Below are 14,171 nucleotides of genomic sequence, written 5' to 3' on the forward strand. Positions count from 1 at the left end.
GGATTAAACAAATCTTTAAAATAAATAGAGATACTTCTAGCAAAATGCAATCATGTAACTTCAAAGGATGTATATGCAGCCATCAGAACTTCTTTTTTTTTTTTGTTAAGTATCTTTTTGGGAGGACAGATGTAACTTCAACCAGTTGCTAAGCAACCAGTCATTAAACAAGGACTGCTGTTTTGGAATGTATCAAAAAGGGTCATACGCTTTCCAGAAGCACATAGTCATTCCTTCTAGTTGTAGCAGTTAGATAGAATATATTATTATTATACAATTGTATCACAGTGGCCAGTTGTTTCGCCGGATTTGGCATTGGTTACTAGTCAGGCCCCACCCAGGGGCCTAGGACGTCGTAACGTATTTTCGTAATATGCGTGCAGATCCAAGCAGTGCGGCTTTTTGCATTTGACTGATGGTGATTTTGTCAATTTTTAACTCTTTTAAATGTAATTCCAGTGCTTTTGGAATAGCACCCAGTGTGCTAATTACCACTGGAATTACCACTGCTGGTTTGTGCCATAGTCGTTAAATTTCAATTTTTAAGTCCTGATATTTTGCGATTTTTTCATGTTCCTTCTCGGCGACCCTGCTATCACCTGTTATTGCGATGTCTATGATTGTGACCTTATTTTTCTCAACCAGTGTGATGTCTGGTGTATTATGCGCCAGTATTTTGTCCGTTTGTATACGGAAATCCCACAAGATCTTGACCATCTGATTTTTGGTGACTTTTTCAGGCTGATGTTCCCACCAGTTTGTTGCTGTTTTAATATTATAATTTTTGCACAAATTCCAATGGATCATTTGTGCTACTGAATTGTGCCGCAATTTATAATCAGTCTGCGTGATTTTTTTACAGCAGCTGAGTATGTGATCAACAGTTTCAACAGCTTCTTTGCAAAGTTTGCATTTGGCATCATCAGAGGATTTTTCAATTTTGGCCTTAATGGCATTTGTGCTGATAGCTTGTTCTTGCGCAGCCAGGATTAGTGACTCTGTTTCTTTCTTTAATGTACCTGTTGTTAACCATAACCAAGTTTGTTCACTGTCCACTTTATCTTTTATTTTTTCCAGAAATTGGCCATGCAGTGCTTTGTTCTGCCAACTCTCCATTCTTGATTTTATCACATCTTTTCTGTATTCTTGTTTCGTCTGTTGGGCCTTCAGTAGATTTTTGTTCTTTACTTCGATTAATAGATGTTCTTGACTTTCTTTTAAATAATCAGCCAGTGCATGTTTTTCTTCTTCAACTGTTTGCTTCACTTGTAATAATCCTCTGCCACCTGATTTTTGAGGCAGGTACAGTCTATCAGTATCACCACGTGGGTGTAAACTGTAGTGCATTGTCATTAGTTTCCTGGTTTTTCGGTCCAAAATGTCCAAATCAGCTTGTGTCCAGTTAACTATACTAGCTGTGTATCTTATAACTGGTATTGCCCAGGTATTTATGGTCGATTGTATTTCCACCATTCAATTTAGATTTCAAAATTTTCCTAACTGTTGGTGTACTCTCGCCTGACAATAGTTTTTACTTCTCCATGCCACTGAATTACTGCTGGTTTGTGCCATAGTCGATTTTTAAGTCCTGGTATTTTGCGATTTTTTCAAGTTCTTTCTCGGCGACCCTGCTATCACCTGGTATTGCGATGTCTATGATTGTGACCTTATTTTTCTCAATCAGTGTGATGTCTGATGATGATGATGATGATTATTATTATTATTATTTAGTTCTGCCTTATTTTATCACCAAAGCTTTGATATAAATATTGCTTGCTATTTGTATTATATTAAAATAACTGTTCTCACAATTGGTATTTATGGTTCCACAAATTCCTTGGAATGCTACTGGTTCCAGGAATAGTTTACTATTTTCCAGAGACCCTCCTCTTAAGGATTTGGGAGGACATATTTTGAATTGTAAGAGATGCTGCAAAATGAACTTGAAATGTTTTGCATGCAAAACAGACCTTTTGCCACTGACCACATGCTACCTATAAATCTTGTTTTAAATGTTTTCTTCAACAAACATCTGCAAGTCCTTTGAATTTTGTCCAGCTTGTAAAATCAGTTATTTCAATGTACTTTTCTTCTCTTTTGCTCCATAAAGCAACTGATAGAAGGCAATTAAAAATAACAATTTTGTATGAAACAGTTGCAATAGCAACAGCACTTAGACTTATATACTTTAGTGCTTTATAGCAATCTGTGAGCAGTGCACAGTATCCACATATTGCCATCAACAATCTGGGTCCTCATTTTACCAAACTCAGAAGGATGGCAGGCTGAGTCAATCTCAAGCCCAGCCAGGAACAAATTCCAGGCTGTGGGCAGAATTTGCCTGCAATACTGCATTCTAATCACCAGGGATCTGACGCTGTAGGTTGGTCTTTACACAGGACTGGACTATCCTCAGAAAAAATATCCTACCCAAACTGTCATAAGTTCTTATTGTCCTCAGGTACAGTGGCATCTTTAAAGTAACATACAAATGTCACTCCAAGTAGCTTTTTTATGTACATTAGGAATGGTGACATTATGTCCTTCATCCTTAATCATGGGAATACCTTGGTTGACCTAATCATAACCATATCATAGGCTTATTCCCGAGTTTCTATGGTAGTAGTACTCCCAGATTCTTTTTAGACGAGGAGTGTCACACTTGATTTTATTGAGGGCTTCATCAGGATTATGTTTGAACTTCAGGGGCCCGGGGGAGGGGCATGGCCAGATTGGGTGTAGCCAACTCGATGTCACTCATGTCAGGAGCACCTGTGGTGGCCCAAGCGCTTTGTCAGTGAAAACAGAGCAGAGGTTTTTGAGTGGCAGAGCGTTGCAGGAGGCCGTTGCAGCCGGGCCCTCCCAAGGTCCGTTTTCACTTGTGGAAGCACTGCAGGCCAGTCCATCGCTGTTTGCAGGGTGGCCCCACGAAAGGTATTTAAGACTGGCCTTATATTTGATAATAGGGTGACACTGAATTACTGTTTTATAGAAACTCAGGACTCAGACTGTGAAACTCCAGGGGGTAGTCGCTCATGATTTAGTTATGGTGCAAGCGGGTATAGAATTTTTACTGCAACATGCACATCAAATAAAATACTTCAAGTCTCTGTGATCTAGACAAGATTTATATTTCTTTATAAACTTCAAGTTTGTCCACACGTGCATTTCAACTGTATCCCATGTTTTGGATTCTCATATTCTTTTAATGTTTATTAGAACTACATATAAAATTCCAACTATGATACATATAGCACCACAGTAAAGAAGTAATAAGAGTTTAATATTTGGAATTTATTTATTATTAAATTTGTATGCCATCTATACATAGAGTATGCCATTCTATAAAGCAACTCTAGTATCTTAGTTTACATTATGTCCTATATAAATCACTAAAAAGAAATTAATCTTTAGGAATTCTGTATTTGCTTTTCATTGTAGTAACAATCTCAAGACTTCTATTTTGTTTGATCACTTACTCCCAAACTCATCAATATAATTTCTCCCCAATATATATGTTCGATAGATTTGCAGTTAGCATCGATTATGGATTTGTACTTATATACCAAGAACTGTACAAGTAAAGCAATTCACAGCAATTTGTAATATTTTCTATTATCAAAAGTTTTGAGTCTTGTGGCATTTGTCTTTCACTGCAAAATTAAGACCAGAAAAACTGGTTCCAGAACAGTTTATTGGGGACACCATTTTTCCTTCATTACACAAAATTAAAATTATTCCCTCTTCTATGCAGCATTCTGTATTTAATTTATAGTTGTCCAACATATTATTTCAGCTTTCATCATATATTTTTCAATCAACAGCTCTTATTCTTGTTATGTCCCATCTGCATGTTTATAAATCATTTGTGATGTTTTAAGATTACTTGGTATATGCGTGTTACCCAAAGCTAATAATTTCAATGGGTAAGTTATTTAAAATTATGAAGAAAAAAGAAACCTTGTAGTACCAATACATACAGGTAAAAAGGTTAAGTATGGCCTTAAATTTAAGTCTTCAATGATTCTATCAATCTTCATGATTCTATCAATCTTCTTTGTAGTCATTATATTTTGCAATAGCCAATTTTTAGTACATTTATGAGGGAGGGATCAATATAAGCCAGATATTACCAAAAAAAGTTATGTATTTACTTGGACATGCTTCCACTGAAGTAAAATTCCTTTGTGCAGGGGATATTTTAAGGTTTCGTAGACATTTAATTCAATGAGTCCTTTCCTTGTTGAGTCATACATGTTCCTAGTTCACCTACAGTTCAAGTGTATTGACATTCTGCTCTTTTCTGAGGACCCAGATTGTTGGGGGCAATATGCTGACTCTCTGTAAACCGCTTAGAGAGGCCTGAAAGGCCTATGAAGCGGTATATAAGTCTACTGCTATTGCTATTGCTATATCTTTTCTAATTTTTAAAAAGAGTCAAAGAAAGAATGGTTTGTAGAGTGCTGGGTATGATTATAAGCTAGAAAAGTTTTCTAAGTTGCCACCTTGGTTCTGATAGCAGAAGTCAACCAGACAATTAGAGGGCTGTGTTAAAAGTACCAGTGATAGGAGTGAACTTTAAATGCTGTATACTATTTGTGTGAAATTAAACCCACCCAATTGTTTCATGTATAGATGAGACAGTCGGACATATAATATAAACCTACATGATCACAACTTATCACTTCTCTGGATATCTGAAAAAGATTTTTGTTAAACTTAATTTTCAATTTGAAACCACCTTCCTTCCAATCATGGAGGATAAACCAATCCATCTTCCTATGTATCTTCTACGTTTCTACATGTTGACAACTTTAAGAAGTGTAGACTTTGACTCCCAGCATGCTGGTTAGGAAATTCTGGGAGTCGAATCCCATACATCTTAAAAGTTACATAGGCTAAGAACACTGTTCTACATGAGTACTTCCTTGAAAAAATTATAAAGGGCCATCTTGGCATTTAAATACTTTTTACTTTATTGTTTATAACTTTATATATAATTTGTAATATAAAATTGCATATAGTGAAAAGTATTAAAAAGTTTAAAACTTTTATAGGTTCTCAAAACAATGGCAACTTTTGCTTTATATTTATAAAATGACTCATGAGTTTAAGTAATAAATTCATGACTAACCTACTAAAGTAATCATTTGTTTTCTTTTTCAGCAGTGTAAAATATATAAATATATTTATAGTGTCAGAATATTTCTTCTGAAATGTTTAACTGAACAAGGTTAAATAAGTGTTTTTGGTTATTCATGTTCCTTTGCTTGATGCCCCACTATTATGACTGCATGGCAAAATAAGAAATGTTTGTCTCTTGTCTCAATCATAAAAACTAGCAATTTCATACATTAATTCAGCATCGTTTTGTTTGACTTCATTTCCACTAAAAGCAGCAGCTTTGTTTTGCAGCAAAAATGGGTTATAAATCAAAATATTAATAGCAAATTATATTGCACTACTAGAAAGTAAACATGGAAAATAAATTTACTTTCAACAATACATATATAGCTAAAGCATGATGTGGGATTAGCATCCACTTCAATTTTGTCTTCTAATATAATAGTTTGTTCTGAAAATATATTAAATACAAAATTTCAGTTCATGAAATTTGAACATTTTTTAAAAAAATTCTTTATTTATTAATAGATAACATTAATATATCAACATTGTATGACATTTATGATAGCTAGCATTTTACTTTTGACACTGTTAGTTATTCAAAAGTAAATTTCTCTCTTAGTTCCACCGCAATTTCTGATTTTTTAGGCCAAAAAAACCTGTAGAAGCTATTAGAAGCTATGCAGTTTCCATCTTGTAGCAATGCTTTTCCAGTTCCGCTCTGAAAAAGTAAGACATTTAGAGTATTAAATTATGAAAAATAGTTACCTGATATTTTTATTATCAAAAAATGTATTGAAATCAGGTTAAGTTTATAAATTGGTTTAAATCAATTAAATATTTTTCGTTCTTATGAGTTACTCAATTACATTTATAATAGTTCCCCAAGCAGATATATGGCTGAATGCAAACTTGAACTTCAATATCATCTCCAGGTTGGGGGCAACATGCCTCCAAGAACCAGCTGCAAGAGAACAATGGCAGGAGGGAACTATGCCTCCATCTCCTCAAAACTTATTTGGATGGTTAATGAGAAATGAGGCTCTATCCTATTTCTTATGAACTGATAGTCATGGCCAAATTGATTTAATATAAAACCAAAATTCCACATAGTTGATTTCATTTAAACTAAAGCACAACTTATATACCATATGTACTGTATTTTATTCTCTTAAGCTGGTAAATTATTATTTTTTATTAATCATAACTTACCGTATCATCAAATACAAATGAAGTATCTTAAACGACCATTTTCAAACTACCTTTTATGAAGTTAGCATTTATTATCCACATAAAATTAAAGTTTAGGAAATGTATTTTATCTATAACAGAAATTTTTGTAATGCTAAAAAAGAAAAGAGGGAATACTGCTTATTTTATAACACAACATCAATGTTAAAAATTATATCTAAACAAAATTAATGTTTTATCAGTAATATATTGTTCCATTATCATGTGCTGTAATAAAGTAGAAGTTGAATTTATTTTCAATGCTTTGAGATATAATTTTTGTTTTAGGGGTAATCTGTATATGTCTTCATTACTAATATAGACTGAATGTTTTAATATACCTTAACTGGTTAGAGAAATCATCTTCTACATTATCATCATCCCAATTATCTTCCCACACATGTGCATCTTCATCTTCATCTAAACCAGCCCAGTCTAAAACAAAGCAATGAACAATGTTTTAATATATAATTCATGAATTTAGACAACATTGGATATATCTCAGTAATTTATAAATCAAAATATTTCATTCCTTTTTAATTTCCAACAGGTTTAAGTTTCATGAATAACATTTTTAGGAATGGTATGTGATGCATTTTTGTTTTTCAAGTAATGTTATCAAAAACTATCAGGTTCCATCATGAACAGATGTACTTGGTACTTAGATCTGGGCCAGAGCCAAAAATCATGGTTTGTAAAAATGACTGCAGTCAAATACTACAAATTAATTATCGAAAGATCTTCTCAAAACCTGGTTCATAATTTACAGCCACCAATATTCCCAATTTGTGAGTTTGGACCACCCTTGTTTAATCAATAAGAAATGAACAAGCTGAGTGAGAATCGAATAACCCATTTAACATGATGGGGCAAGGAAATGAAATGAAGTAATAAAAGAATGGACACCAGATTCTGCCAAAATAAAGATCGCTTATGAGTGCCTAATTTACATTAGGCGAAACTAAGGATTTAGAGTTCTGGCAGATGGCAAGGAACAATGAGAGGTCAGTTACTCCATAGGTACTGCTCCAATATCAATGGAATTGTAATAGCTGGGAATTTAATGCCTATGTAAATTGCACATCAGACCTTATCAGTTTTGCAAAATAAGTGGGAGCTCAGTCTTAAATAGTATGCTTTCCTTCTAGCTGGCTTTCGTACTATCAGCATAAATATATAAATCTGAGATGCAAAATGAGAAAAGCTGATAAGTGAACAATTTTCTAGCACACATCAGATTTGGTAGTAACTGCTATTGGTTACTAAAATCAAAATAGTCTAGTCAAATGTTAGCTCCACTATTCCCATGTATCACAAAGCAGAGTGATAGCGTTCCTAGTGATAGCGTTATTTGATGCAAAACAATATGCATTTGCTGAGTCAATTCACCAGATTTGCAGAGAAATCATTACAACTTTTTCCAGTGGTGCTTTTCAAAAGGCAGAAGTTTAAGACATTGACGTTTTTCTTACTAAAAGTCATTTCATCATCAGTGAATGCACATTTGTGCAAGAAAAAACCCTATATAGTATAAATCTTTTTATATTTTGAAAAATGCACTGGCTTGGTACAGACATACTCATATATAATTCTGTTTTTCAAATTATGAAGGAAGTCTCATTAAACAGGCACTCACTTTCCAGTGTTACTCTTCTTTTAACTTTACCACGGCTCAGATTCTTAGCACCGGTTAACCATATTTCGTACTTAAGAAAATTGATTATAAACCAGAATTAGAGATTAATTTCAAATTGTATTTAACGTCTGTGGTTTAAAAAAATATTACAATCTTAACTGAAATTAAGGGCTTGATGTAAAAAAATTGTATTTAAATGAAATGCTTAATCCTCTAAACAAGGATCGGAGAGCTTCACAAAAGGGATATTCCAAAGAGAATTTCCTCTAATGTCTAAGTTAAGCAGTAAGGAACATTGTAAAAGATCTCAAAGATACCCAATATTGATTATCAATTTTAAGTTACTGTTGTTTTCATAAAATCCATTACACTTTGATTCAAACATTACATTTTGTTTAATGATGTCTAAATAAAAAAAAATCAGAATTATGGTTTTATATATAATTATAATTTAATAATTAATCCCAAATGTACATCTGTGGAAATAAGAAATAAATCCCAGTAAGTTTTTCTGCATCAGGAAACACTGTAAGTAGTAGGAGCAGCCAGTATAGAAGTTAAATTTACCTCAAAAAAGCTGAATGCAGTTAATATTATTCTCCATATAATATTTAATAATCTTCTATCACATTAAAAATTTCAATTTAGTAATAAATTTGAAGGTCATTTGATTATATTTTAATAAACTGAGGGTTCTGTTCTTTTAAAGTTATCACAGTGAAGTCTAACAGGTGTATATTTGATTAACTTCTACAATTCTAGCTTTAGCTTAACTGGACTACTGAAAAGAAGTGAAAATTAAAAACATGCTAATGAATACAATGAAAATAAAATGCTTTATAGCATACAACTGTAATTGAAATATTTGTCTCAGAGTGTATTGCCTATTTAGTGTATATTTGAATGCAGTTGATTAAGTCATATCTTCAGGAAAAAATGTATTTTATTGAAAAATATATTTGTAAAAAAAAGCGCCTTCAAGAAAATGGATAGTGATTTGTGGTGACACATGCTTATTACATTACAGCATATTACACACTAATTTTGTAGACAAAAAAAAAACCCAAGAATTTTTCAATATGGAAAAATTTTCCTAACAACTTTGGATAACACAATGACGCATAGTGATGATGGATTTATCAAAATATAAGACCACGGGCATGTCAGTATGTTTTGTATAACTTTCAGCATTCTGAATATGATTTGTATAGAAATATTGTCACCCCCCATATTTTTATTCACTATTAAAACTGCTTCACAACAAATTGAACTAAATTGGTTTAAAATGAATAGAACATTCATCTTTTCAAAAATAAGATAGTAAGACTCTTATTTATGTAGCATATTTCAAAGATCCTTTTTCAATAAGCAACTGGCCCTCCTTGGTTGTTTCATTGAAAATGTTTTGCTTCTCATTCAGGAAGCTGCTTTAGTCCTGAAGTGAAAACTTTTCAAAGAAAAAAAAACAAGGAAGTCGAGTTGCCTTTTGGAAAAGCATCATTAGGATAACCATAACCTGCATGATTAAGAATATCTTTAATTATTAATACAGCAGTATGCACTGATACACAATGTGTATAGCTCTGTGTGAGAGGGAGGGGGGAAGAGGTTTATTTTAAAATGAAATTGTTTAAACTTCTGTAATATTTAAAAAAAAGTTTTTGAAAATGACTTAAGGATGAAGTTGTTGTAGCATAACCGAATACCCATAAAAGCAGGGCAAATCAATTTCAGATTGCTGAATGCAGAATTGAGTAACAATTAATCCCTAGAATGTAAGAAACTTTAAACTATTTTAGAGTGTTTTGATTATATATTAACATAAGTTTTCACTGCAAAACTTGATTATAGCTTCCATATATCAATTGCTAATTGATTTAATTTGCATTAAAATTATTGCATCTGAAGCTTATCACTTCTAATAAAGTGAAGGCTTCCTTATTACTAAATAGATAACAAACCTCAGTTTATACATAAAACAATAAATACTTTATACCCAATGAATACAATCAAAACCATAATATATAAGGGACACAAATCAGAGCAAAGTAAATTTATTTTAATCCAAAAGCACCTCCGCAATTAAACATATTAATAAATTCACAGCATTAGGGTAAGACTTCTATACTTACATTGTTTTAGTTTCCTAGTATAATTTATCTTGATTGCTTATTTAGTATTCTATGACTATCACTAAGTGTTGTATCTTATGATTTATGATGTATTTTTATGACAATTATGATTATGATCTATCACTTATAACTTTTATGTATACTGAGAGCTTATGCACTGAAGAGAAATTTCTTGGTGTATAATCACACTTGGCCACTAAAGAATTCTATTCATGATTTTGCTGCATTAATTTACGGCAAATAGGTGTGGTTCCTAAGTTTATTCATTATTAACTTTCATGTTACTATTCAAATCGAAAGTTTTGAAACCACAAGTGTTATAAGCATGAATCACCCACTTACACTCCATCATTTAGGTCAATCAAGACATCATTTGGTGTGCAGCATAAATGGCTTGCTCAAAACATCTGCACTCGATCTAATCAATAGTTATGAGGCGTCTTCCCCTCATACCTTTTGAACCCAGTTTCCGCAAATGAACACCCATCTAATTTTTTTAGCAACCTAAAGAAAGCCACGCATACACGTGTTTCTAAAAATCGTTTTTTCCAGATGGAATGAACTTATTCCCAGAATCCCCAGCCAGGTCGAAGAACTTCAAATTACGCCTCCGCTTCAGAAAGAACGCGGCTTTCTTTCACCCCACGGAAAGTCTGACTTCTTTTCTGACAAGGGAAAAGGGGATGCGAGGCCGAACCTCCTTGTACAATGCCTGGAGCCTCTCTAAGGATACCGCGTGGGGGGAGGGGGGGAGGCTCCTCGCAGGGAACGAGGAAGGGACAGTGGAAGAGAGGCCTACTTTGGGGGGGAGGGGTCCTGCCATCTGGAACCATGCATATCATCCAGCTGTGTCGACTGGGGATGATAGGAATTGTAGTTTCACCTTTGGAAGGCCAAGGAGTCTGGACTGGGAGGCTTTCATGTTTAGGAATTGTAGTTTCACCTTTGGAAGGCCAAGGAGTCTGGACTGGGAGGCTTTCATGTTTTTCCGCACCCAGACCAACGATTCGCAGCCGCAGACGAGCCGCTGCGAGAAACTCGCGTTGGTTCTTTCTCTCCGCCTCCCTCCGTCCCCGTTTCTTAACCTACCTTCCGCAGGAAACTCCTCGAACTCGTCGTCTTCTTCCAAAAGCCCCAAATCTACGGGTTTATTTTTCTCCGACATGTCGGTTAAATTTTGGCCTGGTCCTGCCGCTCTAGAATACTCCAAGGAGTCCCACTCTACTGCTCCACGCTGAGAATGACGGGATAGACACGCGGACAACGGGCAGCGCATGCGCCTTCGGCGCGAATAGGGCGCAGGCAGCTCGTCACTTCCCCCCTTCCCCCTCCCTTGCGCAGCCTTGAGAACTTTCTCAATTTTCTTGGAGGAGAAAAAAAAGGGAAGAAAGGAACCAGGAAGAAGGCAAATAGATCATTAAATAGATGGATGAACCATCTCTGCTTTTCTTCATTTGCAGCATAGATTCTTCTCTTTCTCTTTCTATACACTTAATAATTCTGAAATAGGTTTTGTTTAGAATTGCTCAAAAGCTTTATTCCGGGATTACTTACAATTCTTTTTAGTAACACTTTTACAGCAGAGTTACTACCATTATTTATATCGGGACATTTTGATTATTGAGTTTATAAGACGATTCCAAAAATATAGGAATGAATACATTAGAAGTTGGTATGATTAGAAGTCACACAGCAAATTTAATCTGAAATCTAAGGTTTTATTGCAATCTGTTATTCTACATATATTTATATAAAGTGGGAATATATATGTATGCGTGTGTGTTTTTAATTATCAGTTGAATATTCTTTAATTCTCTTAAATTCATTTTTAATTAGCTTCAAAGATAGGTGGCTACTGTATGTAGACATGTATATTTTAAATATACAAATAAAAATATGCCTCCGTTTTTATTTATTTTTTTTTAAAAAGTAATATAGAAGTATTTCTGAAAGAAAACTTAGACTAAGATGAAACTTCCTTGGGAAGGCAGGGGAAGGAGAAAGGAATAGGAGAGAGGGCAAGGAGGGAGGGAGGAGAGAAACGAGTGGGGAGAGAAGTAGAGAGGAAGGGGGAGTAGGGAAGGATGACAGAGGGAAGAAAGCAGGTAGGGAGGAGGAGGAGAGAGAAGGAGAAGAAAGTGATGGATAAGGATAAATATGGTGTATGGGCAGCAGAAGAGCCAAACAATTGTGTTTTGGGAGCTGATGGTAAGATGAATTGATGTAAACACTTAATAATACAAAATGATGTTGGTTATGTAATAGTATGTGATTATATGTTGTGAAAATGGAAAAATAATTTTTTTTACAAAAAAAAGATGAAACTTCTCAGTTTAAATCTTTTTACCACTTATCTATTTTTGCTCTTTCCTGTTCTTTTTTTAAAACTCAGTTGACAACTTAGTTTTGGTATCAGTAAGGTTGTCCTGTAGACTGAGATGCAACAAACTTGCAAATCTTGGCTCCCTAGTACAAAGACAAGTACCTGATTAGTATGAGTCACAAAAAAGTAGGGCATTTTCTAGATGAATTTTTCTTCCTTAATCACCTGATTAAATTTCACCTGTTTTATGGAGTGTATGTTGAAAGAAGCACGTAACTGACAGAATAAGTAAATAACTTTGTAAGTTCTATTAATAGCAAATAGCTTCTAGAGACATTAGTATTGCAACTAAAAGGTATTATGTACCTATTCTGACCCATTCTCCTTAAAAAATGTTTGAAAATAACAGAAGAAAACTAGAAGATAATGAAGATTCATACTAGGCTACTTCATATCATCTTATGAATAAATTTAAGTTTATGAGTACATTTGGCCATAAAAGTTCCTAATGGAACTCTAGGTTTAGTTTCCAGATTATGAGAACAATGCAGTTTTACTCACAGTGTATTTAGGATTATAGTTTTTTACATTGCCTTTTACATCTTCCAAATTTTGAAATTCAGTGCAGAAAATAAAATCCTGTCAACAGGGTTAAATCCCTTTTTGTGGTTTTATTTAATTTCCTTTATATAAAATCTAGGACTATTATTTAAATTCCTAACCAAGAAGAGCTCCAAATATGGCTTCCTAACTTTTCCTCTTCTAGATTTTGCATGTTAGTTACCAATCTTGCTGAGCAATTACTAACTATAAAGAATGACTTTTTTCTTGATAGTTATGTGCTGTATACATTTTGACAATAAATTGCATCTCTCAATGATTAAAACTTAGAAAGTTATATTCCCCCTTCACTAATTGGAATCCCATATTTAGCTAGTATTATCCTCTTACTTTGGAATTGTCAGAAACGTGTGTATCTGTGTGTGTGTGTGTGTGTGTGTGTGTGTCACAACAGCTTCATGTAGTGTATGTGGGGGTACATTTATGTGTGTGTGTGCTTATATATACATACATAATTTGCCACAAGTCTTTCGTGCCTGGGCATATCTCAACCAAACCCCAAAGCTCTGCTCAAAACCATTCTGTTATAATTATAGTTTCTACTTCGGGAATCATCACATTTCTTCTTGTGGAAAGCCTGTTGGATTTAAATCAAGTTTTTGTGTGTATTTCATCTACAAAATTTCCTTTTTGAACATTGTTAATTCAATTATAGCTACATCTAGAACTATTACAAGCTATAAATTGATCTCACTGACATCCTACTGTACACTAATCATATGAAACATTTCACATTTTTAGCAAACCATGAATGTAAGAGTTGCCAGAACCACGGGAGCACTCGTTTTTTTTTTCCTTATGGGCTATGTAAATTGCTATAACACACTGTTCAGAGAAGTACAATGGGCCAGACTGCAAATAGCAGATATGCAGCTAAGTGTGAGAAGTACTCTCTCTTGCAAGAGGAAATGTTTTGGGGAGAGGGGAGGAAGCACTGGCCCATTCTGGACTCCCATTTCTTCTCTACCAACTTAATTATTTGGATGATTATTACCAGTAGTGTATGATATGCTGTCTAAGTTATTTTCTTTCAGTAAACATGTCACTCCTAGCCCATTCCAGAAGCCTAGTGTCAACTCATTTATTTTTCACAGCTTTTCTTGCC

General features: G+C 34.0%; 1 long non-coding RNA gene across 1 annotated transcript; it reads right to left on the reverse strand.

Annotated features, from left to right (window-relative positions):
• Positions 1–5,777: 5,777 nt before the first annotated feature.
• On the reverse strand, positions 5,778–11,371 carry LOC106537612 (uncharacterized). Its single transcript, XR_001312665.2, has 3 exons — positions 11,212–11,371; positions 6,696–6,789; positions 5,778–5,845 (listed from the first exon to the last, which is right to left on the reverse strand). It is a non-coding gene; the product is annotated as an uncharacterized LOC106537612 (long non-coding RNA).
• Positions 11,372–14,171: the final 2,800 nt, after the last annotated feature.

Source organism: Thamnophis sirtalis, unplaced genomic scaffold, assembly GCF_051295495.1.
Source record: "Thamnophis sirtalis isolate CommonGarterSnake01/CBP01778 unplaced genomic scaffold, rThaSir2_p1.2 scaffold_4, whole genome shotgun sequence".
Classification (NCBI taxonomy): Eukaryota; Metazoa; Chordata; class Lepidosauria; order Squamata; family Natricidae; genus Thamnophis; species Thamnophis sirtalis.